The following is a 27,729-nucleotide window of genomic DNA, read 5'->3' on the forward strand; positions in this document are numbered from 1 at the left end:
CTCCTCCTGCTTGTGTGCTCCCTCTCTCTATAAAATAAATTAAAAAAAAAAAAAGTAGAGGAAAGGGGGATGTTGGGAGAGTTCTTATAAACAAAATGTCCGGGATCCCTGGGTGGCGCAGCGGTTTGGCGCCTGCCTTTGGCCCAGGGCGCGATCCTGGAGACCCGGAATCGAATCCCACATCGGGCTCCCGGTGCATGGAGCCTGCTTCTCCCTCTGCCTGTGTCTCTGCCTCTCTCTCTCTCTCTCTCTCTGTGACTATCATAAATAAATAAAAATTAAAAAAAAAAATTTAAACAAAATGTCCATTGTAGTTTTGAAGCATGGTAGCTTCTCACTGGCTGGTCTGTGGCCATCTCTCATTGGATGGGCTGTTGCCAGGGGAGAAGAAAAAGCTTTCTTTCTCCTGCCAGGTAATAAAGTAATGTCCACCTCTCAAGGTCTGTCTCTTCCTGTTGGATTTGCAATCGGAGACAAGTGGTGGGGAGTGAGCGCTCCCCCTGCTGGCCTCCGGCTCCATTCTAGGGAGGGCTCCCTTTGTTAATATTCATGGCAGTAATGACTTCCTGCAGGCTTATGCTTGATGTCGCTAGACTGGTGCCTCAGCCTCCCCTGTCAGTCCCCTCAATCCTGACCATGCATCTGGGCTTCATTCAACTTGCCTCAGCTGTGTGTGCCTCTGTTCCTGCTGGGTGCCTGACTACACGATACTCCCCAGGCCTCGTGAAGGGAGAATGACTCTCCCCCACCTGACAGCCCAGGAAACCAGAAACAGTTCCATCATTTGCTGAAAGTCACCCACTTAATAAGTGATTCAATCAGGAACTTGAGCTCCAACTGTTCAGCTTCAAAACTTCTACCTTCAGCAAACCCTTCACAATCTCAGGGTAAAGGGAATTCTGGCCCACACGCGGTCCAGCAAATCTCTAGCCATTCCTTCCAATGGGGTTGCTTAAGATCTAGGTTCCTCAAACTTAGAAATTCTGGAGCTGCTCCTGTGGTCACTTAATGCATGAAGCCTCAAAGACAAGGAGCAATAATCTCTTTTTTTGCATGAGGAGAAATTCAGTGCAAAAGGCCAAGAAGCTAAGCCTAGGAAGACGCTGCCCTGTCCCCCAACAACCTCCCCTCCCATGATGCTCATGGGGCTGCCACTCTAGCCCAGAATCAGAAGAAAGGGGTTGGAAGACCTGAAACTCAAGCCTCACTCCCCACCCCACCCCCACCCCCACCTCCCTACCCCCCAACACCCTCCCACCCCTGTCTAAGACGTTGGGAGGTGATGCCAGCAACGTCTTAGTCTGAGCAAAACTTCTATCCATGATGCACAAGGAAGGAAAAAAGAGAAGTCCCAACAGAAAAAACAGTAAAGAATCTTAACAGGCTACTTATAGAAGAGAAAACGTAAAAGGCTAATGACATGTAAGGAGATGCATTGCCATTAGTAATCAGGGAAATTTAAATTTAAATGAGGAGGTATCCACTGGCAACCATCAGCTGGGCAGAAATGACAAAGCTGGATCATGTCAAGTGTCAGTGATGATGTGGGGTCATAGGAGCCCCCAAACCCTGCTGGTGGGTGGGGAGACAGGTGACACCAATCTGGCAGGCAGAGTCACGTGCCCTGATGCATTCCAAATGAACACATGTCCACTATCCTCAAATGCCCATTATTTGTTTTAGAGAAAATTACCAGCCCGAAGAAAAAGAAAAATTTAGCTGAGAAGTGGTTTTTTTTCCTGCTAAAATGCTCGCACCGATAGAGAATAGCCCATTGACTCATGATGCGCACCACGAAAACAATTTCTATGTTGCCATTGGAAAACAGAAGACTTAACTGTTTTTTCCCCCCCACGGAATTAAATAAACCAATCAATTTTATGGCACTATCTTCTAGAGTCAGCCCAAATTAATTAATCATTTGATAATGTTGGAGTGACCTTTTTATTCTTCCTTAACTCCCTGATTACTTCTAGGCAATAACGGAAGTCTGCACAGGTAAGCAAATGCAGTGTATGAAAATTATTTGTAATATGCCCTTTTGCCATCCAGGGACTAAATTATGTAAATGCTCCCATACAGTGAGAAAAATAGATCCCTGTTCTCAAGCTACAATTACCTGATTAAGATCATAACACTGAGCATAAACCAAAAGCAGAGGCATAGTGGTTTTTAAAATTCAGCTTAATTACATCTACCCTGAGGGGCACAATCAGGAAACACGTTTTTTTTAGAAGTGTTGGCATCTTTCCTTCACACCTGGGCCTCGCTGCCGACTGCCTCCAAGTTGTGAATCACACGCTGAAACGTGGAGGGGCTCGGGCATAAAAGACGGGGAGCTCTTGGGAGCAAGCAGCCAACGCTCCCGTTCCTTTCACCCCATTGTCTCCCTCCACGTGCTAAGTGAGGAAGCTAAGTTGTCACATCCAGTTATAAAGTCTATCCTAAGAATCCCTTTCTATTTCGAAGAAGGTTAACTTTCAAGGCCGAAAATCCCATGCTCTGTGTATCCAACCATAGTTGGCAGCCGCTGTAACAACCTGGATCCAATTCCTAAATCTTTTTTAAGCCTAAGCTTCCAGAATCCAATGGATAGAACAGAAAGTATGTTTGTTCTTGTTTCCATTTTCCATCCGGGAGGTGGGAGTGAGGCGTGTTAGATGCTGAAGTGTTTAAATTGTATATTTTAATACATAAACAGCCAAACCGAAGCTGTCCACCCCGGGGTGTGCAGCCTGGAGCACAGGCAGGTCACCCACCTGAGTCAGACCAATATGGGGGGCAGGACCTCTCATCCCGACCCAACCTTTCACATCATGCCTTTCATTCTCTCTTCATCACCCCCCACATGCTACCCGCCACGTTTGCACCCTGTTCCAACTACCTGGCTGCTCCCTGGCCCTTCCTTTCCTGACAAACTCCTGCTCACACTCCCAGGTCCCACTCCTGGGGAAGCCGTCCTCCCTGCAGTGGGGGGAGCTCCTCTCTCCCTGTCCACCTCCCACCCCAGCCCACCCTGCCGGGCTCTCACAGCACCCTGCACACGGCTCCCACGGCCCTCAGGACCTTTGTGTGTTGGCACAGTGCTGAGTTCCTCACTGCCCAGTGAACTCCTCCAGGGAGAAAAACTTGGAAAGCAGTTGGCCTCCCTCCTGCACACAAAAGGTGCTCAGTAAATGCTGGCTGGATGGCTGCACGAAAAGCACTTGAGAGCAGAGTCCAGAGCCTGACTTCTCTGTGTGCCTCCTCCAGGCTCTACCCCAGCGGCTGGCTAAAGTAGGTGCTCAATAAATGGTCATGCACTGAAACTGACCTTCAAAGGCCACATCGACTTCCTCCAAGGGGCCCCTCCCGGCCTTCTGCTGCAGCCTGAAGATCTGGGACACCGTCCTATCCATCCCATCCCACTGCCCGCATCACTGCCTGGTCCTAGGGTCCCCTCCCCCCACTCCACATGGTTGAAGCCCTCCCAGGGAGGGGTGCACACAACATGAGGAGGAGAACCCCACTCGTCCCCTGAGCCCACCCAGCACACAGTCTTCCCTTCTCCTCCCCAGGCTGGGGAGAGGAGGTTCTTCACTAGGTGCAGAGACCATTTCCCCCCTGGCACTGCCACTTTAATTTTACAATGGATCTTATTCTCAAAGGAGGAAAAGTTGGAGCCAAACCAATTAATTTTTTAAACACCCCAGAGATCCAAATTAAACAAGGTTTGCCTGGCATAGCTACAGCCTGACAAAAATAGGAGACTTTCTGGGAAGCTCTCAGCCTCTGGCATGGGTCAGCCTGGTTGGGACCTGCGCCTGCCCCATGGAGCTCTGTGTGTGCCCTCCGCTCTGGCCAGTAGAGTGCTTAGCTCCCTCTTTGGAGAAAAATAATAATAATAATAATAATAATAATAATAATAAGGCTGATGAGGCAAAGCAAAAATAGCAAAACAACAATTAAAATCAATATGCAATATTTTCTTTTTCAACTGAAGCCTTCCCTTGGGTATTACTCAAATAATAATAATAATAATAATAATTCTTAAATAAGTACTATCCCTCTCATCCTTCAGAACTCAGTCGTTTTTTTAAAAGTAAGCTCTACACCCAACGTGGGGCTGGAACTCACGACCCCAAGATCAGGAGTCACAGGATCTGCCGACTGAGCCCTCCAGGTGCCCCATTCAGGGGTCAGTTTCAATGTCCCTTCCTCAGAGAGCCCTTTCTGGAAAATCCTATTTCCACTAGGACTCACCCTTCTCCCCTCGTTTCCCAGCTCTGCATCCTGTTCGTTTTCTTCATGGCACCCACCCGATCTCTCCCGATTGCCCTGATGCTTGAGTAGGTGAGACACAGCTGGGTCAGTGGCTAAGAGAGTGGGCCCTGGAGCAATGCCCGAGCTCAGAGGCTGGCACGGTCACCCTCAGCTGAGTCCTGGACCAGGTGCCTCAGCTGTCTGTGCCTCAGTGTCCCCTTCTGGAAAATGAGGACGAAAATCATCCCGACCTCACAGATTTATGGGGATTGGTGGTTACTGTGTTCAAAGCACTGAGAACAGAGTCTGGGAAGGCTTACATTGTATTCTCACCATCCCCACTGTTAACCTCATGGGGTCGGGGCTCAATAAAGGCTGACACAGGCCGGCTCTCCCCGACTCTGGCCTTAACCTGTGCTTCCAAATTCACCCCTACATCTTTAGAATCATGAAGCCCTTCTGTGTCCAAACTGAGTGCCTCTTCTGCATTCTCACAAGGGGCTCCCCCCCTCTCCAGCCCCCATCAGGGCCATCCACTCTGCCACCACCTGTCCTGTCCTTGCTTCATGTCCTGTCCTTGCTTCCCATCCTGTCACCCCTCCCCCATTTCCCCAGCTCACCCACCACTGGAGCACCAAGCACAGCCCTGCTCCTCCTTCCTAGTGGAGACACAGCCATGCTGGCCTGGGAAGCCAGAGTCTCTGAGAGTGCGTCCAGTGACCACGCTCTGGGCCAGGCAGGTGGCAGCCCAGCCATGCAGGGAAGCCACCCTAAGGCCAGGACAGAGCAGGGCTTTGCAGCTGTCTTATTAGGTGCTTGCATTCAAGTGCCCTATGCTGCCCCCAGCGAGGCTAATCCTAATGGGCATGTGCTGTGATGTGGCCTTCTAACAAAGGCAAAGAGGGAGCAGGACAAAATGATGAGGAACACAACAGCCTGGCAGCTGGGCATCATAGCCTGGTGTTTCCAGATTTACAGACGGTGTGACTTGATGATGAAGCCATGGTCCCAGAGAGAGCAGACTGAAGAGAGGGTGCTGGCCCTGAGTCGCTTTGGTTCTAGGGACACCATTCTCTGTGCTCTGGGTCTTTCAGAGCCTTGGACATCCCATCTGCAAACTAGGTGACCTTGGAGGCTCCTCCTCCTTCAGCCCCTGAGCTTCTAATGCACCATGACTGCACCCCCAAAGCCTTCAGTCCAGGACAGAGGATGCCAATGACCCAGAAATGGCTCAACTCACCACATGGGGCTCCAGACCTCCTTGTGGCCCTGGGACCCAACCCGCTTCATGCTTGCCTATCACGTTCAGGGCTCCTCCTTCTTCTCCAGCCACCCCCTTCTCCAGCTCCATCAGTGCACAAGTCAGACCCTTTGCTGCTTCCCTGCTATCCGGAGGATGACGCCCAAAGCCCTGGTCTCCGTGCTCTGGCCTAGCCTCCTCTCCCAGTGCCGTCCCCACTCCTGGGTGATGTCCAGGTAGGAAACGAGGTCTTAGCATCCACACGGCTCCCGCACACACCTGTTCGCCCACACCCTGCTGGAGCAAGCCTTCCCTGCTGGCTCCTCCACGTGCTCACCTGCTGGATTCCCACGTCTCTGAACTTCATTCCAGAAGTCTCCTTAGATACACGTGAGGAAAAAGAAAGAAGAAAGAAAGAAAGAAAGAAAGAAAGAAAGAAAGAAAGAAAGAAAGAAAGAAAGAAAGAAAGAGAGAAAGAGAGAGAGAAAGAAAGAAGAAAGAAGAAAGAAAGAAAGAAAGAGAAAGAAAGAAAGAAAGAAAGAAAGAAAGAAAGAAAGAAAGAAAGAAAGAAAGAAAGAAAGAAAGAAAGAAAGAAAGAAACCATGTGAGAAAGAAAGGGAGACACGGGCAGACCATGCACTAACCTCGTCATTTCACCTCATCGAGCCTCAGCCTCGCCATCTATGAAATGATGCTCATGCTCACCAAGCTCAGAAAAGAGAGAAAAGAATCAAAGATGCTTCACAAATGGGACATGCCTCACAAAGGTCAGGCTGATGGCAAGCCGAGGCTGGCCTCTCCTCCTACCCGTGGTAGCCTCCCCACTCCGGTAGGTGTGGTACATCTTCGGATGGCCGCAGGCTCTTGCGGGGGCTGGCAGATTGCCGCTTCCCAAATATCCCTGCCATAAATCATGTCAGCCCTACTCAGCTGTCTCTGAGCCCCTGGCCATGTGTGCACAATATCGGGATAGAGTTTAAATTAAATCCAGAAGCTGTAACGCTTCATAAAACTCACACTGCAAATTCCCTGCCATGGAATGCCACACCAAAAAAATAATAATAAATAAATAAATACTACATTTTTCCCCCATGGGTGCTGAATTTTCCCGAACTTGGCTCCATAAGAGCTGGGGACCTTCCAAAGATAAGAAATCTGTGCAGGAAACCTCTCACATTTCCTCAGGATTCAAGTCATTCCCATGCATTTTCTGGAAGGAGAGAGAGGAGCAGGGTCCCAAACTACTAGGGGCCAGAAAGACGGAAACGTGGTGCCAGGGGGAGAGCTGAGGAGGATGTCTACACCGCGTTGCATATGCTGCCTCCCTTGCCATAACCAGCCCCTGTCTTCTTCTACACTGAAATTCCCACTGCCCAGCAGCAACTCAGTGCATGTCCACTGTGCATCTGGAGTTCACCTCCAGGATTTATGAGTTTCTGCCCCTTTGAGCTCAGGGCACTGAACGTCATGCTGGGAGACACCTGTAAGAAGCATCAGAAAGGGGTGTGTGTGCGTGTGTGTGCACATGGGTGTGTCCATGTGTTCTGAAGAGCTATGTTTCCAGAGGGTCCCATCAGCATGGAGTGTTGATGAGAGGCTCCGTGGACGGTGGGGGTACCTGTTGCAGCCGCCAAAACGATTTGCTAATATCGGCCTGAAACGGAGGAAAGTGGTTCTCGAATCACAAGGACTATTTTTGGAGGCCTCCCAATGGGAAACTCTCTCCCTTTCAAACACACAGCTTTCTGTCAGCAGAAGAGACTATTCTTCAAATCAGATCTTCCTTTCTTTCTCAGATTTCTGTGCTTTATACGATGTGATCATGAAAATGCGTCTACTTGGAAGGTACAGCGTGCAGAGCAAGCAGCGTCGCCGGGGTGGGCATGAGCAGGGTGCCCGTGGTGTGCAGAGGGAGGACAGTGTCACCACCCAGGCTCCCTGCCGCCACGCCACAGCCCACCCTGACCCCGCAGGGGATCATGGCAGGTGACACAGTCCCAGCATGCTTTCCTCTTAGGGCCCGGCTGGGAGTCCCTGAGAGCATCGGCCCATCCAGAGAATAATTTATAAGTGTTTCTTCTGCTGTTCCCATCCTAGACTCACAGATTCCACTCCCCGCCACCCCCCCCCCCCCATAGGCTCATGCAGGTGTGTAGAAACAGCCAGTGAGTGTCCGCTCGGTGCCAAGAGAGGGGCTCAGCCCCAAGGTCTAGGATGCATGGATGTGCATGAGAGGCATCACCACTGCCTCCGTGGAGCTTATATTCTAGAGAGAGCGAAGTGTTAAGGAAATAAGCCCGGGCAGCGACAAAACTTACAGCTTTGGATAAACAGTTAAGAAAGAAAAAGGAAGAAAGAAAGGAATTGAGAGAGGAAGGCAGGGAGGGGCAAGGAAAGGAGGGAGGCTGGGCAGGACTGGAGAGGGAGGCAGGGAGGGCAAAGGGGAAGGGGATGGGATGGGGGTGGTGGTGAGGGAGGCAGGGGGAGGGGCAGGGCAGGGAAGCAAAGGGGAGGGGAGCATGGGGGAGGGGGCAGGGAGACAAGGTGAGGGAGTAAGGGAGGTACAGGGGAGGGAGGCAGGGGTGGGGGGAAGGAGACAGGGAGGTAGAGGGAAGGGGCAGAGAGGCAGGGGAAGGAGGGAGGGAGGGAAGAAGGGAGGGAGGGGGGGGGAAGAAGGGAGGGAAGAAGGTAGGGAAGGAGGGAGGCATGGGCACGGAGGGGAGGCAGAGGGACAAGGGGTCCCTCCGAGGTAACACTGGGCAGGTAACACTTGCCTCTTTGAGCAAGTCGCAGGGCCACCTGGCCTGTCTGCCTGTCTGCAACCAGGTGGAGCCTTCCAGAACACCTGGAGTGGGCGGAACCTGTCCACATCCCCGGAGCTGATAGTTCAAACAGCTGCTGTGGCACCAGGGCTCCGGGCCGCCTTGGGTGCTGGTCGTGCATTTGTTGAAACTCCGCAAACCGTACACGTACCGCATGGTGTGGAAACCCACTGTCCTCACCTTAGGCCTTAACTGTCTTTCAATTAAGGACTTTGCTTTCTTTTTGAAGAACAGTTTCAGGCTCACGGTGACATTTAGAGGAAGGTACAGAGATTCCCACAAACCCCCTGCACACACACCTGCCCCGCCATCAACAGCCCCCCAAGGACGAACCCACACTGACATGGCCTCATCACCTGCCGTCTGTACTTCACATCCGGGTTCACCCCCTGGTCCCACACATTCTAAGGGGTTTGGACAAACGTACAAATGACTTGCCTCCCTCATTATAGTATACAGAGCACACAGCTTTAATTTTGTTTAAAAAAAAAAAAAAAGAATCTGAAACCGTGACCACAGGGCGCCTTGGTTGGCTCAGTTGGCTAAACATCCGACCCTTGATTTCCGCTCAGGTCGTGATCCCGGGTTCAGAGATCGAGTCCTGAGGCGGGCACCCTGTTCAGCAGGGAGTCTGCTTCTCTCTCTCCCTTTGCCCCTGCCCCACACCCCCCTCCAATAAATAAATAAATAAATAAAATTTTCTTCTGAAAACCCAGAAGCCCTCACCAGAGAGCAGGATCTATGTGTTGCTTGCATCCCAAAGACACTTGCTTTCCATAGACTTTAGGGTCCTACGTCCAGGAAAGGCTTCCAGGGCACATTCCGCTGACCCACGTCCCACCTGTGACAGGTCTATGCCTGGCCCCCTGGCAAGGTCCCGCTACCTCCCAAATTCTGCTTCTATAAATTCAGACTGCAGTCTGCACCAGGCTTAACTCTTTTTTTTTAAGAACATCTTTTGCCAAAGTACAAATCTGTGTTGAATAAAGTAATTAGCTGGTGCCCTGCCCAGAAAGCAGCTATATAATTTATGTTCCGCACGGTCACATGTAACAAATCAAAGCCTGCCTCCCTGTCATTTGTTACCTTCCCCGGCCGGTCATTTAGTTCTAAAGGCCTTGGTCCAGGGCTGCTTGTATCCTATGATGTTTACTCGCTGGGCTAGTCGACGACCCCAGAATAACTCTCCTTCCACTGCACACCGCTGCATCGCCGTTGACACACCCCCACTTGCAGAGGTTGGTAGTCAGCACTCGAAAAGTCTAAAGCATGACTCAAATGGAAAGCCAGTAAAAGCTCCCTGAGGAACAGCTTTCAACAAGTCGTTCTGATTTCATTTAAAATAAGCCAAGAAGGCGAGGGATGAGTGGATAACTATATACATGCTTCCCTCCTGTCATGTTCTTGGAGCTTCCCCGATGTCCAGGGACGGTCCCACCCAGGAGAGCCATGCAGAGCCCGGTAGGCAGGACCATCACAGCCCCACTTTGCAGACAGGACTGGAGCACCCTGGGGAGCCTCTGATGGCCACGCTCGCCCTCCTGAGCTCAACCCCACTACAGGGGCCAACTTGCACCCTCGGGCCCTATGCACCTGCCCTGTTCCCCATGCATCCCTCTCCTCTCCCAGCTGCACCACACTGGTGTCGTGCTCTGATGTCAGAGTCCTGGGCCAGCGCCTGCCCTGGGCCACCTGGCTGGGCTCCTTCACTCCTTCCCCCTCTGTGCATCCACAGTCTTGGATGTGGGCTCTTCTTCAAGGCCACCTGCCCTCCCCCAGTAGACGCCTTCCAATGCCAACTCAGCACCCATCACACCTGACGGCACCCCCAACCCCGCTGCCCCCACCCACAGGTTCTGGAGACTACCCCACCGGCCCCCGCCTCACCTCAGAGCCAGGCCTGCAGGTGGGCTGCAGAGGGAGGTTCCCACAGGAGCCCAGCTTTCTCCATCCCAGAAGTCCCCCCAGTAGTGTCCGCCAGGGACAAGCACCAGGTGGGCTCTGAATTGTCAATCGCTAAATAGTCCTGGAAATGCTCCGGACTGTAATAGATAGAAGACAGAAGTAGCCACAGAGGCTGAACCAATTGCACCTCTTCTCTGATTCACCACTGACCTTGCATCGGTCTCCCGGCGCGGCTGTGACAAAGTGGCACAAACTGGGTGGTTTCAGAGAACACAGAATTGTCCTGTCGGAGTTCTGGGGGCCAGAAGCCCTAACACAAGGTGTCAGCAGAGCTGCTCCCTACAAAGGCTCAAAGGGACAACACATCCTGCCTCTTCCAGCTTTGGCAGCCCCATGCAGTCCTCGGCTTGAGGCTGCATCGTGCCAATCTCCATTGCCAGCTTTACAGAACCATCCTACCTCTATCTGTCCCTCTCTGCTGTCACATGGCACTGTCCTGGTGTGTCCATGTCTGAATCTCCCGCTTCTTATAAGGACAGCAACTGCACTGGGTTAAGACTCCTCCTAATGACCTCAGCTTAACCAGATTACACCTGCAAAGACCCCATTTTCAAATAAGGTCACATTTGTAGACACTGGAGGTTAGGGTTTCAACATATCTGTTTTTGTGGGGACACAATTCAGCCCAGAATGAATCTGAATTAGGTTTCCCTTGATAAGACTCTTTCATTCACGAAGTCATTCAGCAAACATTTATTGAGCGCCTGTTATGTTCCAGGCCCCGTGCTAAGCATAGGGACTCCTGGCCTCAAAGCCTCACGGGCCAGGGGACAAGTGAGCAGACAAGTGCGACATAATATGAGCAGGGACACTCGGGGGCCCAGCAGCCCCTCTCCCTGGTGGGGCTCCTCTCCTGATCTTAGAGCATCCAGGTACTTCTCGGAGGGAGGGGGACAGTGACGGAGCTAAGAATAGCAGCAGAATGCTAGCTACCCGGGCAGTGAGGCCAGGCCAGAGGGAGTTCCAAGAGCCCAGGAAAGAGAAGCGTGGATCCTCTAGGAAGTGGAAGAGGCAGGACCGCTGAAACGGAGAGGTGGCCAGAGGTGTGCAGAGTGAGCCCAGAGGTCACATGAGGCACCCCCCAGTCGCTGTGAAGGCAAAGGCACCCCAGAGCGTCGCTGGGCCACAGTGGTGCCCGGCCGCTGGGCCCACATCAGAGCCTGTACCCCAGAGCATCCCTGCCAGACAGGGGGCTCCTGTCCACTGCAAGGCTGGGGAAACAGATCATATGAGGGGTCACAAAGGCTGGACTCGGGACTCTGCTCCGAAGCCCTGGCCACAGCCCACATCCACAGCCCGGCCTTCCAGAGACAGTCCTCAAAGGGGGAGACAGAAGGCACGCTGGTGGCCACTCATAGTTTGTTTTCATTTTTAGCCCTCTCTGGGGCACTTGCCCTGGGACTCACCCAGGGACACCTGCCTGGGCTCAGGAACATGGCCTCAAATACACCCACCGCCCAGCCCAGTGGTGAAGGCCAATGAACTCAGTTTGCGCTGGAACCTTATAAGCAATCCACGTTTGCCATTTTGACCCTCACGATTTACCATTTAAAAAGAAAAATAAATTCCCAATCCAGTCGGCCATCTAGTTATGTTTCAACTGTTCTGTTGTCGTTTCTTTGCCACCTGGCTCTGCAGGTCATGAAGGAAGTGCCAGCCCTGGTCCGCTCGCCATCCTGGGTTGAGCACCCACAGAGGACCCAGCTAGCCCACTTGGGGAGCTCCCTGGAGGTCCAGATCTTCTGGTGCACCGGGAGCCACCTGCTGATGGAGAAGGCGCCCAGGCTCTGCTCTGGAGGCCGGGGGGAGCTCTGTATCCGCACTCTTCTCCATGGAGTTGGCTGTTGGGCTCTCTGCCTTGATTTGATTAATGTGGAGAGACTCTGGCAGATGCATTCTTGGAAGAACCTGGATTAGTTGTGTGTGTACATAAAATCGAAGATGCGCCGTGGGTGTTTTTAGCCGAGCATGACTGATAGCTAAGCTTGCTAAGATAGGAGCAATCAAACCCTGGCTGTTTTTAACTTTTTCACAGATATGCCAAAGAAGCTGTCTTATCTAAATGCGGGTCTCAGGATAATCTAAAAGAAAATCCTGTACTCCGAGTAGCGTCTGGTGAATGGCAAGGCTATAGCATGCACGTCCCCACTCTTTTATTCTCTTTCTAATAATCGTTGGGCCAGCGCCGGCGTGGTCAAAGGGCGCCGGGATCTTGCATCACGGATGTGCTTTATGTGTGTAGACGGGGATGTGCATACATCTAAATGAGTACAGCTACCTTAAGCCCTCGGAGGGAATTAAAGGTGGCTAACAAAGCTGCACGTAATAGAAAAATAAAATAACAAATGAGGAAGTCAGGGCAAGCGACACAGAAAATGAGGAATAAAAATCGAGGAAGGAAAAGGAGAGAGGAGAGGCGTGTGGCTGTAAGGACAGGAAAGAGGGGGAACAGGAGGAGGAGGAGTGAGAGAGAGAGAAGGGGAAGCGGTGAACAAAGCTTCTGTTTCCATGGTGACCAGCAGCTCCAGGGCCATGGAGAGGAAGCGCTGATGCTCAGGAAGATGCTGTGGACCGGCGGTCTAACCACATGCAGTCAGCCTCCTTCCAGTTGTTGGTCTAGCCCAGAAAGCAGCAGCCTCCAGCACCCCAGAAGGCTGGGAGCTGCCCTGGGCCTGCGCTCTGTGACTCCCCAAGCCCGGCTGCACCTGCTAGCCCTGGGGTGACCACCGCACACTCCCTCCCTTGGGGATCTGAGTTCCACCTGAGGGACGACTGTTGTGTTGGCTGGTGGCTCATCCTGTGGATGGAGCGAGTAAGCTCAGAGGGATTCTAAGCTGCTCTGTGGACTGAGAAGCCGGGAAACTGAGTAGGGTCAAGTCAAAGGTCAACACAGCTCTTGCCAAGGTCGGCCATGGACTCCTTGTGGCCAAATATGACTGTCCTTTCCTTCCTCCATGTCTCAGCACTGTTGGACACTGTGGACCGTGGCTTGCTCCCACACACTCCCCCATGTGGTTGCTGAATGCCTGACGTCCTTGGCTTTCCTCTCCGCGCCCTGACCAGGCCGGCTATGCCTCCTCATCCTCTGCCGAGACCTCAGACAGTGGGCCCCTTGTTCTTCTAGTTCTCCCGCTCCTCTCTCTGGGGGCTCTCCTCCTTTCCTGCGGATGCAGATGGGGCCCAGGGAGACCCCACGCCCCAGGGGCTCTCCAAAGTCCAGGTCGGTATGTCCGCAGCCTCCGGACCTCTCCATTTAGACACTGTGTCAACATCCCAGAGGGAAATCCAAAGTGAATTCTCAGTTGGCTCCCCCAAACTTGTTTTGTCTTCTCAGTAAATGACACCATCTTGTTCCCGGATGGTGACTTAAACCTGGCACTCGGCGTTATTTCCACACTCCCAGCACAACAGCCATCGGCACGCCATGCCTGTCCCTTCAACTTCCAAAATGAGTCCCTTTTCTCCTCTGATTGTCTAAAATCCCAACTCCCGTCCTGGCCAGCACTGTCTCCAGCCTGAGTGCTTGATGGCCTCCTCACCGGCCCCGATGCCCATGATTGTTGCTCCTAGTTTGCTCTGCCTGCCACAGATGGAGGGATCAGTTTACAACAAGAATTGGATCAAGTCACACACACACACACACACACACACACACACACACACACACCACTTTAAACCCTTTCCATGACCCACCTTACATTAAGAATCAAGCACTAACTCCTTCCTCCGGCATTTGAGATTGGACCTGTCCCTGCCAACAGCTTCCCTGGCTCCTTGCCCATCCCTCCCTCCAACCAGCTTCTTGTATTTTCTCAAAAGTGAGGGTCTTTCCTGCCTCCAAGCCTTTGCACTCACTGATTCTCTGCCTGAATGTTCTTCACCCCGCTCTTCATACACCTGCTTCTTCCTCATCCATTTGCACTTTGAACCCCAGAGAGACCTCCTCCCTCTCTCTGTCCCAAGTAAGCTCTGCCTACTGGTCTCCATTGAGGCCAGCTGCTTGGTTCCTTCCTGGCACCTAACATGCTGGTCATGTTTTACTAACTTGTTGCCTCGTGTAATGTCAATTTTCCTTGCTGGTCTGTAGCTCCCTGAGGACAGGGTCTGTGTCTGACCCCCTGACACCATAACTCAGAATCTGTCCAGAGTAGACATTCGCTCAGTATCACTTTGAAAGCTGAGCAGACTACAGGAGACTGGGTAAGTGACCTCTAGATGTCCCAGTTCTGGTTCTGCTTGCTCTGAAAGCTGGTGCACAACCCCAGCCCTGGAGTTCCATTGAAGACATCTGGAGTCTTCCAACAAAGCCCCCTCCTGGGGTTGAGCAGGTTTCCGCTGCTGCAACCAGAGTCCTCTGTAGTTCCCAAACCAGAGTCCCTCTCTGTGCCAGCCTCCAGTTCTGGGAGTTTGTGGATTTAAGGGCACTTGGCATAAGGCTTGCTCCGTTCTCAGGCTTGGAGTGGGGTGCAAATCCAAATTCCTGCAGCAGGGAGACCATCTCAGCCTCCACTTATTTCCAGCCCTGGGAGCACAGTGTTGGGCACTATTGAGTTGAAACTGCATCCCGGAGATAGGGGCAAGATGCTATGTGTGACAGGGGTGTCTGGGTGAAGCAAGAAGGGAAGGGACCCATGGGGTGATGGCCAGGGGCCTGGGATACAGAAGCCACTCTGTACTGACAAGCCATAAACATGAGGCTCTCAATTATTCTGGGTTCCTAAATCCCAGTCTGTGAGCCTGAGGCAGCCAAGCCACTAAGCTACCCAATTTGACACTCCCCCCCACCCCCATACACCAACTAGGTATGACAGTGACTGCTCCTTCCCATAGTCCCACCGGAGTTTCTATTCACTGCAGCTGGCCATCTTTCTCAGACTGCCTTAAGCTCTCTCTGTTAAACTTTCCCATGTGTGTATGTGTGTGTGCGTGTGTGTGCGTGCACATCTGATCTCATTAACTCTAAAGCTCCTCAAGGGCAGGGACCTTGGATCTCAACTACCCTGAGCTCAGAACCCAGCATACAACACGCATCAAATTAATGTTCGTGGGTTTGATCTGCCTGCATTATTATCTCAAGGGCCGCTTCTAGCTCTGGCTCAAGCCGCTTCCCACCTGCCCTGGGGCAGGGAAGAGAGGGAGGAAGAGAGTGGGCAGGACAGATGGAAAAATAGAAGCCAGGAGGGAGCAAGGAGAGGGAGGGTGGGGAGGGGAGGCTGAGCCTGGCTTTCCTGAAATCGAGTGAGGTTGGGTTGAGGCACGGATATTCAGAAAGAGCTTGAGGCAGAGAGAGCGCAGGGAGATGAAAATAGATCTATACAATCACCAGATGCCAAAGTATTCAGAATGTCATGAGTCTCCCCGGAACATCTCTCCAGAGAAGCCCATAGAAAAGATCCTTCATTCCGTTTCTAATTAAGGATCCACTTTGAGGTACCCAGCCACAGGAAGGAAAGTTACAGTGACTAACATTCTTAATGTCATTAAAATAATTAAATTACACAGTCATTTCTTACACCCAGCATGGCCTTTTTTTTCAACACTTCCCTTCAAAATGAAACATTGCAAAAGCACTGGGGAGTTGGAGAGAGCCCGCGGACAGAACCTTCATTTCAACTGCCACTCTTAGCAGACAGATGTAATGGGCTTCACAATCCGTTTGAAATTTTCTTACTGTGTTGTACACATAATAGCTATAATGCCTCAGATTTTAACGGCCCCCTCTTACCTAACAACAAAACGTGTTCCCACTAACATTCCCTTTTTGTACACTGAAGAGGGGAGAAGGATTAGTAGCCCCACTTTGTGGAAGTAAAAATTTCAGGGTAGCACACAGTAAGCACAGGTGTTCCCTAATGCTTGCCATATACCCCAGGCCCTGAGCTTCTCGTACCTTATCATCTATCCCCCAACAATTTAGGAGCTCTGAGCGAGGATTCAAACCCAGGCAGTCTGAGAACACATATGCTTAAACACTATGCTACATCATGTGCTCAACAAACATTTATTGAGCACCTACTACATGCCAGACACTATGCCAAGTACCAGGGAATAGCAGGGAGTGAGAGAGACAGGTCCCCATACTGGAGGATGACATTCTAGTAGGGACACTCACCAGGGAAAATGATGAGTGTGACAACTTTATACAGAGAAACAAGGCAGGAAGAAATTAAAACAGTATGTCGTGATCAAGAGCATATGGCGGGTGATGGAAGAGTCAGGGGCCTCCTGAGGAGGTGACATTTAAATTGAGAGCTGAATGACAAGAAGGATCCATTTGTAGGAAGGCATAGGGCAGAGCATTCCAGATGGAAGGAAACACAAGATCTAAGAATGTTGACCTTATTGGGCTCAGTAATTCTACTCCTGAATATCTGTTGTAAGATATTCTTTTTTTTTTCAAGATTTTATTTATTTGTTCATGAGAAACAGAGAAAGATTGAGAGAGAGAGAGAGAGAGAGAGAGAGGCAGAGACACAGGCAGAGGGAGAAGCAGGCTCCATGCCGGGATCCCGACATGGGACTTGATCCCGGGGTTCCAGGATCAGGCCCTGGGCTGAAGGCAGCGCTAAACCGCTGAGCCACCCGGGCTGCCCAGATAATAATTCTTAACACAGAAAAAAGGTATTCTCTGTGCCTTATTCACAATAATAGAAACAAAATAAAAATGACCCAAAATACATTAGGAGAAAATTTCAAGGAACGTGACACATGTGTTTGATAAGATGTTATACAGCCATGAAAAAAATCCTACAGGCCTTGATTCTGGCTGAGAGGCACAGCTTGTTCCACCCTTCCCACTGATTGCAACTAGAAACCTTGATAGAATATATGAAATAACTACCAGAGTACTCTGAAAAATAAATAAAAAGAAGCAGAGTGAAGAGAGAAATCAGAGCCTGAAAAAATACAATATGGTAGTGAGCGTGTTGGGGTCCCCTCCCATATTTTCCAGCTTGGATGTGAAGGCAGTCAAATCCTGAAACCGTGCAGCAGATGTGGACAAAATAAATTCTGAGAGAATTCCTCTCTTTCTGGCTGGAGAACCAGCAGGGCAGGTCCTGCAGGATGGAATGTGGGAAGAATCCCCAATTGGTTTTAGAGTTTCCTCCTTTTCCTCTCTGAGGGCCCTGAGTGGCCCGAGTCAGGAGGCCACAACCCCTGCATGCACCGGTGGGCATGGCGGCCATGCAAGCACTTCAAGTTCTGAGAAAACTATTTTCTTTGACTAGAGCTACCTGGAAAGGGGGCCTCTCGGGCTCAAAGTGAGGCAGGAAGACTGCCTGTGGCTTTTTCTTTCTCCTTTTTTTCTAGCTGCTTTGTCTCCAGTGTGGACCCAGTCATGTTGGTGGTGGGGAGTGTTGAGAGAGAATACAAGGAAGATAAAAGCCTCAGCTTTCCAGCCAGGGCACCAGGAGAGGGGACCCTAGGAGCTGGAATGTGTGGAGAAAGCTGAAAAAAGAGATCCCTTGGACCTGACATCCCAGGCTCATCTCCGTGTATGATGCCCCCAGCCTCATCTCTGAACTGTGCGTGTGCGTGTGCGTGTGTGTGTTTGTGTGTGTGTGTGTGTGGAACTAACACAAAGCAGCAGAGACAAGTCTTCAAGAGCTTAGCTGCAGTATGAGCACAGTCCAGATGCCAGGCTGGACCCTGCAGGGTGCACTCGGAGGACATACCTGAATAGCACTGCAAAGGTTTTCAAAAATAAGCTGACATTGAAATTGCAGCCCAACAGAAGGTGGGCAGGTACTCGTGGTCAACCCTAAGCAGGTTGGTTACCCACTAAAACCAAACAAAACAAAACAATCAACATTTACCAGAAGCTTTGTACAGCACCAGAATCTCATCAGGTAGTAGTCAAACTACCCAAGATACAATCTGAAATCCCTCAGCATACAAAGAACCAGAGAGGGGCAGCCTGGTGGCTCAGCAGTTTAGCACCGCCTGCAGCCCAGGGTGTGATCCTCAAGACCTGGGATCGAGTCCAATGTCGGGCTCCCTGCATGGAGCCTGCTTCTCCCTCTGCCTGTGTCTCTGCCTCTCTCTCTCTCCTTCTTTCTCTCTGTCTCTCATGAATAAATAATAAAATCTTTTTAAAAACAAAAAAAGCAAAAACAAAACAAAGAACCAGGAAAATCCCAACAACTCTCCAGAGAAAAGTCAATCAAGACAAGCCCACCACAAGATGACCCAGATAGTGGCATGATCAAACAAAAGACTTACAATAAGCAACCATGCTCCGTGAAGTAGGAAAGATCACTGTTGAAATGAATAAAAAGTCAAACGTTCTCAGCAAAGAAATAGAACCAGAAAGAAAGAACCAAGTGGAGACATTTATAACTGAAAAATACAATAGCCAAAAAGAAGTGTTTTTTAGTCACTAAAAGAGCACAATAGAAGGGAGATAACAAAGGAATAAGTCAGCTAATTTGAAGATAAATCAATAGAAATGATCCAATGATGGGGAGAAAAAGGTTTGGGGGGAAAAAACAGTCTCAGAGTCCTTTGGGACAATACCACAAGGTCTGGTATTCATGTCACTGGAAACCAAGAAAGAGCATGACATTAAAAAAAGAACAAGAAAAATGTTTTTAAATTCTCAAATTCAGTAAAATACATAAATTTATGGATCCAAGAAACTCAGCAAAACTTGGGCAAAATAGGCTTAACTAAAACCATGTTAAGATACATCATAATTAAACTGCTGAAAACCAAAGATAAAGCAAAATTCCTGAAAGTAGTCTGAGAAATGATGCATCACACATAGGGGACCAGCAATTTGGAAGACGGCAGATTTCTTATCAGAAACCATGGAGACCAGGGGACAGTTGAAACTTATTTTTAAAGTCCTTGAAGGCAAGAACTGTGAAACCAGAATCCTAAATGTAGCAAAAATACTGTTCAGGAATAAAAGTGAAGTAAAGACAACATCAAGAGAATTTATCACTGGCAGTGTATACATCACAAAACAAACTGTAAAAGAACACTACAAAATTATTTTGCAAAGGGTTTGCGATAACCTTGAAACGTTCCTGTGACCTAATGTTTTAAACCATGATGATACAGAATTAAAAAAACTTGTGATTGCAGTTGTGTCCAACAGCATGATTGCAATATGCTTCTCCATAGAGAAAGGGCTGGATGTGAGGAAAATAAAATGTTATTAGTGACTTCTTTTGGTAAAAGAACTGTTGGTAATTTTACTCTTCCTTTATTTTTTTCTCCAAAATTTCAGTAGGTGATTAACTACTTGTATAATGTTAAAATGATTCTTTCTACTTTCTAAAGCCCTGGTTAGTCTGGGGGGAAATGATGGGGAGAAAAAGGTTTGGGGGGAAAAAACAGTCTCAGAGTCCTTTGGGACAATACCACAAGGTCTGGTATTCATGTCACTGGAAACCAAGAAAGAGCATGACATTAAAAAAAGAACAAGAAAAATGTTTTTAAATTCTCAAATTCAGTCTCAGTTTCAGACATCCCATCCATGTCTCAGTTTTGGTACAAGAAAAATAACATGTTTATCATGTTGGTTTCTTTTTTAGAGAGAAGGGGTGTGGGAGAGTGCCCACCAGATGAAGAGCACGGCAAACTCAGCATTTGCTCATTCTCATGAGGTCCCAGTTATTCAAGATAACTGGGATCAAAACAAACAGAAGAATCAGTAAAAACCTAGAGTTCGAAATCATTGAACACTATAATAACAGCCTGCCTGAAGGTCTTAATTCTGTTTACATGGAAAACAAGGCCTTTATGGAGGTGGCTCAGTTGGTTAAGCATCTGCCTTCAGCTCAGGTCATGATCCTGGGGTCGTGGGATCCAGACCCACATCAGGCTCCCTGCTCAATAGAGAGTCTGCTTCTCCCTCTCCCTCTTGTGCTCTCTCTCTCTCAAATAAATAAAATCTTAAAACAAAACAAAACAAAACAAAACAAAAACAAGATCCTCATGGAAAAGACCCTCCAAGATGCTAATGGTAATCAACTGATAGCACCATCTATTGAAAAGAACAAACAAACAAAAAGCCCAAAACAAAACAACAACAAAACCCCCCCAAAAAAACAAAAACCAGCCAGTCACAAATGACCAAAGCAGATTTAAGAGCTTTAGAGATGCTGACACAGGAGCCAAGGGCCAGCGGCAGCCCACCAGTCTCCAGAGACAACCTGCTGAGTGCGGGAGGTGAGGCTCAGAGGCGAACAGTGACCCAGGGGAGTGCAGGTTGGAAATGGAGGCGGCCTCCTCCTCCGTGATGGGCCTGAGTCAAGAAGAGAAAGGCAGGCATTTAGGAAGCTAGGAAACATCCTGGAGATGGGCAGGGCAGGTCCAGGGTTTGCAGTTTCCCAGCAGACTTCCAGCTTTGGGAGAAAAACCACGCGAGTTCCATCTTCCACCTCTTTCAGGAGCCCAGAGAAGAAACTGAGGCATGACGATTGCAGCGTGTGCTGGCTGGCAGAAGCCTTCCCTTTTGTACCACACTTTTCTGCCAGGAAAATATGGGGTTTCCACCCCACCCCATCTCTCCTTCACCGCCCTTTGGATCCTTTCCCTTTTAATGAGAATGTCTCTTGTCTAGTCCAACATTTCTCAACCTGAACACTGTTGACTTTGGGAACATCCATCCCTCTGTCATGGGGGTGTCCTGTGCCCTTGGAGGCCAGCAGCACCCAGCCCCACAGGGGTGACAACCAAAAATGTCTCCATACTTTGCCAAATATCTCCCGGGGAGCAAAATCAACTGCACTTGAGCACATTTTAGAAACTTCATGGGCAGTGATTTTTGAAGAACAGGAGGTGGGCCCAGTTGTCTTAACTGGAATGGTCCCCGGGGCCAACAGAGCTCTGGGGGGAGTAAGGGCAAAAAAAAATGTCAGGTTCAAGATCTGTTTTTCTAATTCAAAAAAGGGTAAAATGTTGTCTGGAGATAATACAATTTTCCCCATGTGAATTTATTGCTATTCTGCTGGAATATTCCTCCTGTGTTTAGCGTGTCCCTCAAACCACACTCATTACATGCTGTGTACTCCTCGCTGGGCAGTGGCCGGCCTGGTCAGCTTGCCTCTACAACCATGTCCCCAGTTTGCAGAAACAAATGCAGCGGGGTGCTTGGGTGCCTCAGTGGTTGAGCGTCTGCCTTCAGCTCACAGCATGATCGCGGGGTCCTGGGATCGAGTCCCACATCGGGCTCCCCACAGGGAGCCTGCTTCTCCCTCTGCCTCTCTCTATCTCTCATGAATAAATAAATGAAGTCTTGAAAAAAAATATAGAACTTTGCAGTTTATAAACTGTTCTTTGCCTCGCGGAGCCTCACACTATTTCTGAGAGCTGAGATCAATCTCCCCCAGAGAAAAGGAGGCTCAGAGAAGGGAGACATCTTTCCCCAGTGGGTGGGATTGGGGCTATAGGATGTCCTCAGCTCCAGAGAGAGGGGAAAAAGGTTGCTCCCTTTTGCAATCCAATGCAATAATGAACTCAGGCTGGATTTACGGGTGAAAAGCAGTGGAGAAGCAAGACATTCACACGGTGACAGCATGTCGTCCTGCAGAAGAGTAACTACAAAGAGAAAAGTTGCCTTAACATGGCGATCCCTCGCTGTCGCTGCCTTAACCAAGTGTTGGGCTCCCCAGCAGAGGTGCTGCAGGCCTGTCCGTGCCTGCAAAGTACCCTCCTCACCCCAGGACACAGTATTTCACCCAAGAAACCTAACGAAGCCTCTAGCCCTCTCTCCCAATGCAGAGGACACATGAGGGATAGAAGAACATGCAAAAGCCACAAGGACACAATAAGACAGATCGAAAATGTGGAGCATTCTAGAAGACAACTGGTCTGCATTCTCCAAAAAAAACAAACGTCCCAGAAAAAAGAAAAAGTGGAGAAACCATCCTGGATTAAAAAGACTGAGGGGCACAACAACCAAACACAATGTGTGTGGCTGAATTGGAGCCTGGTGTTTTAAAAAATAACCGTGAAACACATTTTTAGGACAGTTGAGGAAATAGGAACTTAGACCGAATATTGTAAAGATAATCGTTTTTAGTGTAACAAAAATATTGATGGATAGAAGAAAGTGGCTTTGTTTTCAAGAGGTATGTACTGAAGAATTAGAATTTAGGTGTGAAATGTCATAATAGAACTTCCAAATGATACGTTGCGGGATGGGGGGGCAGTATACAGTATGTATCTACAGTGAGGAAACAGATGTAGGCACGGTCATACGGAGAAAGAAATAAGATATGGCAGTGTTCAAATGAATCCGAGGGAAGCATACATTCTGCAGTTTTGACAATTTTATTAAAGATTAGGGGTTCCTATTCAAATAGCAATTTATTAACATATCCATTCAGATATGATGGTGAGCACCTGTTCCGTAGCAATCCCAAGCCCCCAGCTGACCTTAAGAAGCCTACCATCCACAGAGGGATGGGAGGAAGACCAGGCCCATGGAACCAAATCTGATGCTTTTTCCACTGCTTCACCCATAAGGATTTTTTTTGTTTTTGTTTTTGTTTTTTAAGATTTTATTCATTTATTCATGAGACACAAAGAGAGAGGCAGACACATAGGCAGAGAGAGACGCAGGCTCCTCATAGGAAGCCTAATGTGGGACTCGATCCCTGGACCCTGGGTTCACGACTTAAGCCAAAGGCAGACGCTCAACCACTGAGCCATCCAGGTGCCCCACCCATAAGGCTTTAGCAGCAAGAGATTTGGGGGAACTGTCCATCGGCTATTTTTCTCAATTCAGTGTCATCGCTACCATGTAAAAACCATATCCCTTTAAGACCATCCAAGAAGTCGGGCTTGAATGCTTGCCTAGTTCTTCGGCAAGTTTCCAGAGCTCATTAAGTAGTGGAGATTATTAGAAAGAATCTCACACGCTTATTAATTTTTTTCCAGTGAATCAAAGATCATCGTTGCCAGGCTTTGTTAAATCTGCAAAACACATCGGCATTTTGATTGCTAATTAGGGTATGGAGAGAAATAGTGGCTTCAACAACAATTTCACATAATAGAGTGAATTTAATTGAAATGCATAAATTTAAAAAACATTCTAATTCGTAAACATCCTCTTGGAAATCTGTGCCTACACCAAAACACTCGTGAGTCGTACACATCCAACAAAATCGGCATCTTCCAAATCTCTCTCTTGCGTGTCACAAGGTAGAGCTTCCAGCTCCGACCATGCTGTGCCTCCCCACCCGCCACTCTTGCCACAAGGTTTTCATCTTCTGTGTCCCTGCAAGCTCCTCCTCTAGACCATGAGATTCATTCATTCATTCATTCATTCATTCATTCATTCATCAAATACTTATTGACAACCTACTAAGTGTCAAGGCCCAGTTCTGGAAACCAGAGATGTGGTGGTGAACAAAATTCATGGAGTTTAGAGATGTAACTAGAACAAGTTGCAATAACTTAATACCATCAGAATTAGCCTCCAAGGTCTACACATTAGGCAAAAATGCCCTATCTCCATGTTCTCCCAGTGAAATCCCAGTAATGTAGAGGCACATATAATGCTTTGAAAACACAGCAGGATTGCAGGTCCAGAAGGGCCCCAGAGGTCAGATACCCCAAGACCACAGCTTTTCGTAGAAGATCCCCAGGATGCGCCCTTCTCATGGTGGGTCAAGGGGGCAAGGCCAGCAGTGCCTGTGCCATGTTCTCAATGTTCCACTGGCCAAAGCAAGTCACTGAGGGGCCATGAGGACCTGGGAACGCTAACGGGTCTCCCAAGAAGACTTGCAGCCTGTGCCCACTCCTACTGTCCCTAAGATTCAACCCAGATCCCACTGTCTCTGAGAAGTCCTCCTCGGGCTGGACACCTCTTGATGGGCCCCCACTGACCTCTACTTACGTCTGTTGTCCACCGACTGTGGTTTATTGGAATCATATGTTCACGTGTTCATCTTTCTCCCTCAACCTGAACTTCCCAAAGCCCCTTCTCCCCTCCTTCAGAATGTAGAGGGCATCACTTTTGTACAGGGCAGTAGACAAAATGGCAAAACTATTCACCTGATAAAACTATTCACCCTCCTAGATTCTCTTGCAATTAGGCTGTCCCCACAACACGGCCTGGCTTATGCAAAGCTTTCTTGAAGGAGATAGATTTTGGTTCCCTTGTGGTTTTGCCCTTTACTCTTTGGTCTTGGTGGTGGTGGGTGGGGGGCAGTGCATGCACGCGTGAGAGGGCCTGAAACATGCTGCGATGTCAGATGCAGCAACCAAATTGCAACCATGAGACTGCAGCCTCATGGAGTAAAACCACAAGGTACAGCAAAAAGACAGGAAGAGAACAGAGCCTTCTGTCCTTTAATGACTTAAGTCACTGCCCATGGGGTTTCCTGAGTCCCAGCCAAAGGCACCTTCACCAACACAGCCTCTCAGATGAAATACAGGGCCCAGCACCTAACAAGAACGCAGCAGCTGCTCAAGTGTGGAGGGCGGGCCCCCACTAACTTCCGCCAATATTCTCAGCCCATTGTCATCACTTCTCTCTCTTGATTTCCAGGTTGGGCCACACTCCACATGCGGTGCCTTCTGTGCCCCTTGCTCTGGCTCACCCCAGGGCTGTGCAGAAGAAGGGACTTAACAAGAAGCACTGTTTCTCCTCTTACCTCCCTTGACGACTTCTTGAGGCTCCTGCTCTGGCAGCCTCCTGTGCTCCACCCTCGAAAGATACTAGACTGGCAAAATGCACCCCTGTGCCTCAGGGTCCTCATCCACAAAATGGGTATGTTAACTGTCCATATCTGCCTCGAAGAGTTGTGAGACTCAAATCAGCCAGTTCTCACAAACCATCAGAACCACAGAAGCTTCCACAGCACCTACCACATGCTGGGCCCAATTCTAAACCCTTACATGAGTAATTCTACTACTTTTCCCTGTGACCCTATGAGCACTAATTGTCACCTTCACTTTATAGATGGGGAGATTGAGGTGCAGAGAGGTGAAGCACCTTGCCTGTGGAATCACAGCCCTTGGATCTTCTCAGACATCAGAAAGTAGAGATGAGTCATCCCCACTGCACTGACTTGTTTGCAGATTCCTGGCCCGCAGAATCTGGAAGCATAAAAAAGTAGATACTCTGTGCCACCAAGTTTGGGGTGGTCGGTTACTTAACAGCAGTGACTAGGATATGGGGCTGCCCCAGTGGGTGCCTGGGAGGCCACCAGTGGTCCTGAGTGGAGCAGGGGACACTCCCACAGGCAGCGTGCCGCTGCTCCCTCTGCAGGACAGGAGGCTGGGCCAGAGAATCCTCAAGAAGCCAGCAGGCTCGAAGCCAGATCTGAGAAAGGGACTGTCACAGGCGATGGGGCAGGGGCAGGCAGTGCCAGGACAGGTGACGGCTCAGAATGCAAGCTGAATTGAGGTTGGGATGGGTACAGTGACAGCTCTGAGAAGCCAATGCGCTGGGCACCGGCACATCATCCCCTGGAAGGAACGAGGCTAATTCAGCCTTATGGAGTGGGACAGGGCGGGGGGCGGGGGGGCAGCTTCCCAGTTGGCCCCCTCGGTGGCTTTATGGGTTAGAGTCTGTGGGGTTCCTGCCAAAATAGAAATTACAGAATAGCAAGTGCACGTGAGCAGAGACCAGGTAAACTGAGGACCAAGTCGACAATAGGTCTAGGAGGAAGAAAGCAGGGAGGCCACCCTGGAGGAAGCCTCATTTGCTCCTGCACCAAGATGTCTTGCTTCCCTTCAGGTCCTGCATTGAAGTAGGTGTCCCAGCCAAAGCCCTGGTCACTGCTCGTTTCCTCCCCACCTCTGCTCCTGCAGGGAAATGTTCCTCTGCCTTCTACAAGCCTTATCCTGAAATGGCTACATGCAAGTGTCCTGCCAGCCAAGAGCTCCTGCTTTGATGATAGCCCAGCAGGAAAGCAGCCCTCCGTGGCCAGCAGGTGTACACAAGCCTGCCCCCAGCCAGCCCATAATCTGCAGGGAGGAGCAGAGCCTCTACTGCCTGGTCCTGCTCCCCCTAGAGCAGGGCCTCCTTGGTTTGCCTCAAGCACCCCCTAAAGTGGCCTTGACACAAGGGTGCTGCATGGGCACAAGCGCTCCCTGCCCCACAGCTACTGCCCGGGCCCCTTCTCACCCAGATCAATGATGCCCACAAAAAGGCCTGCTCAAAACTACACACCTTGATGGCTTTATCAACTTTCTTGGGGAAATCTGTGCCCGGTGTCACACGGGGGACCTGTACGGGAACCCGAGACTCTTCTCCGCCTCCCAGACCTGCTCTCCATTTGCTGAGTAGAGGCCTTCAGTTTGCTCCCTGCTGCGCCATCTGAACTGGAGGCAGAGGTACTGTCTGCAGAATAAAAACAACTGCATTGTGCGGCTTCCAGCAGCGCTGTGGCTCCAGCTTTAGTTGATCTGGGGCCTGAGACATTCCAAAGGCACGTAGCCCTCCCTTGGCCAGGGCCCGGCCAGGAGGAGCGGCCCTCGTGAGGGCCCTGCTTGCTGGTCCCACACAGGACTCCGGGTACCCACTCGGGCCTGCAGACAGCCTGGCCTTCTGTGCCATCAGAGCCTCAGTGTACACACAGCCCAGAGATGACCGGCCCCTCGGACCTCCAGCGGCGGGGTGGGGGAGCCCGGGATTTGAAAATTCAAAACACGCCCAAGAGCTGCCATGTGCTTTTAATTTCCCTGTTACGGTAAAAGCAGGAGAAAAAAGACATCCAAAGAGTGCATCCAACAAGTCACTAAAGGAAAGCTCCCCAAAAAACTCACAATGGCATTTCCTGGCGTCAATTTTAATTGGATGGTTTAATGTTTGATTATCGCAACCCTTTCACAGCTGTAAAGCATGAGCAACCCAGGAAGTCGCCAGCACTGGGTAATGAGCTAATCAATCTTTCATCCCCAACGCAGCAGATCTGACTGCAGGTGGGGGGGGGGGGGGGGACTCACCCACGCTGGGTTTGCCACGATGTCCTGCTGTGTGGCCCATGCTTGAGTGTCCAGCCGTATCCGTGAGGACATCCTGACCTCAGTAGCCTCAACAGAGAGAGCATGGACCACTGAGGCTCCCCAGTTGTCATGGGCCAGATGTTGGTTGAAACTCAACCCCTGAGTGGGATGGTGTGAGGAGGTGGGGCCTCGGAAGGCCCAGTGGGTTTGTTGAGGTCATAGTGGAGCCTCCATGAATGGGATTAGTGCCCTTGTAAGAGTCCCCAGCGTGCTTGGTCCCCCTCTCTGCTCCCCGCCTCTCTTACACGGATGGGAGGAGAGGGTCCTTTGCCAGAACCCGACGCATTGTAGACTCTCAACCTCCAACTCCGTGTGAAATAAATTCCAGTTGCTTGTAGGCCACCCGGTGGGTGGTACTTTGTTCTAGGAGCTCACACAGACTAAGGCACCAGGCAGGGAGGGCCCCAAAAACATAGGGAAGGGACTGGCCACCAGTGGAAGGGAGGGGTGACAAAAGAGAACCTCGGATGTCTGCTTGTTACTTAA

At 50.0% G+C, this 27,729-nt stretch overlaps 1 long non-coding RNA gene across 6 annotated transcripts; it reads right to left on the minus strand.

Moving 5' to 3' along the window:
• Positions 1-27,359, minus strand: LOC119866611. 6 transcript variants are annotated; one of them, XR_005380727.1, is made up of 5 exons: positions 27,184-27,359; positions 26,408-26,578; positions 25,226-25,329; positions 5,820-5,861; positions 1-27 (listed from the first exon to the last, which is right to left on the minus strand). It is a non-coding gene; the product is annotated as an uncharacterized LOC119866611 (long non-coding RNA). The 6 variants fall into 6 exon arrangements; XR_005380728.1 differs by lacking the exon at positions 1-27 and having other exon boundaries at positions 5,818-5,861; XR_005380726.1 differs by lacking the exons at positions 1-27; positions 5,820-5,861 and adding an exon at positions 22,862-23,199.
• Positions 27,360-27,729: the final 370 nt, after the last annotated feature.

The sequence above is a fragment of the Canis lupus genome, chromosome 28 (assembly GCF_011100685.1).
Source record: "Canis lupus familiaris isolate Mischka breed German Shepherd chromosome 28, alternate assembly UU_Cfam_GSD_1.0, whole genome shotgun sequence".
In the NCBI taxonomy this organism is placed as follows: domain Eukaryota; kingdom Metazoa; phylum Chordata; class Mammalia; order Carnivora; family Canidae; genus Canis; species Canis lupus.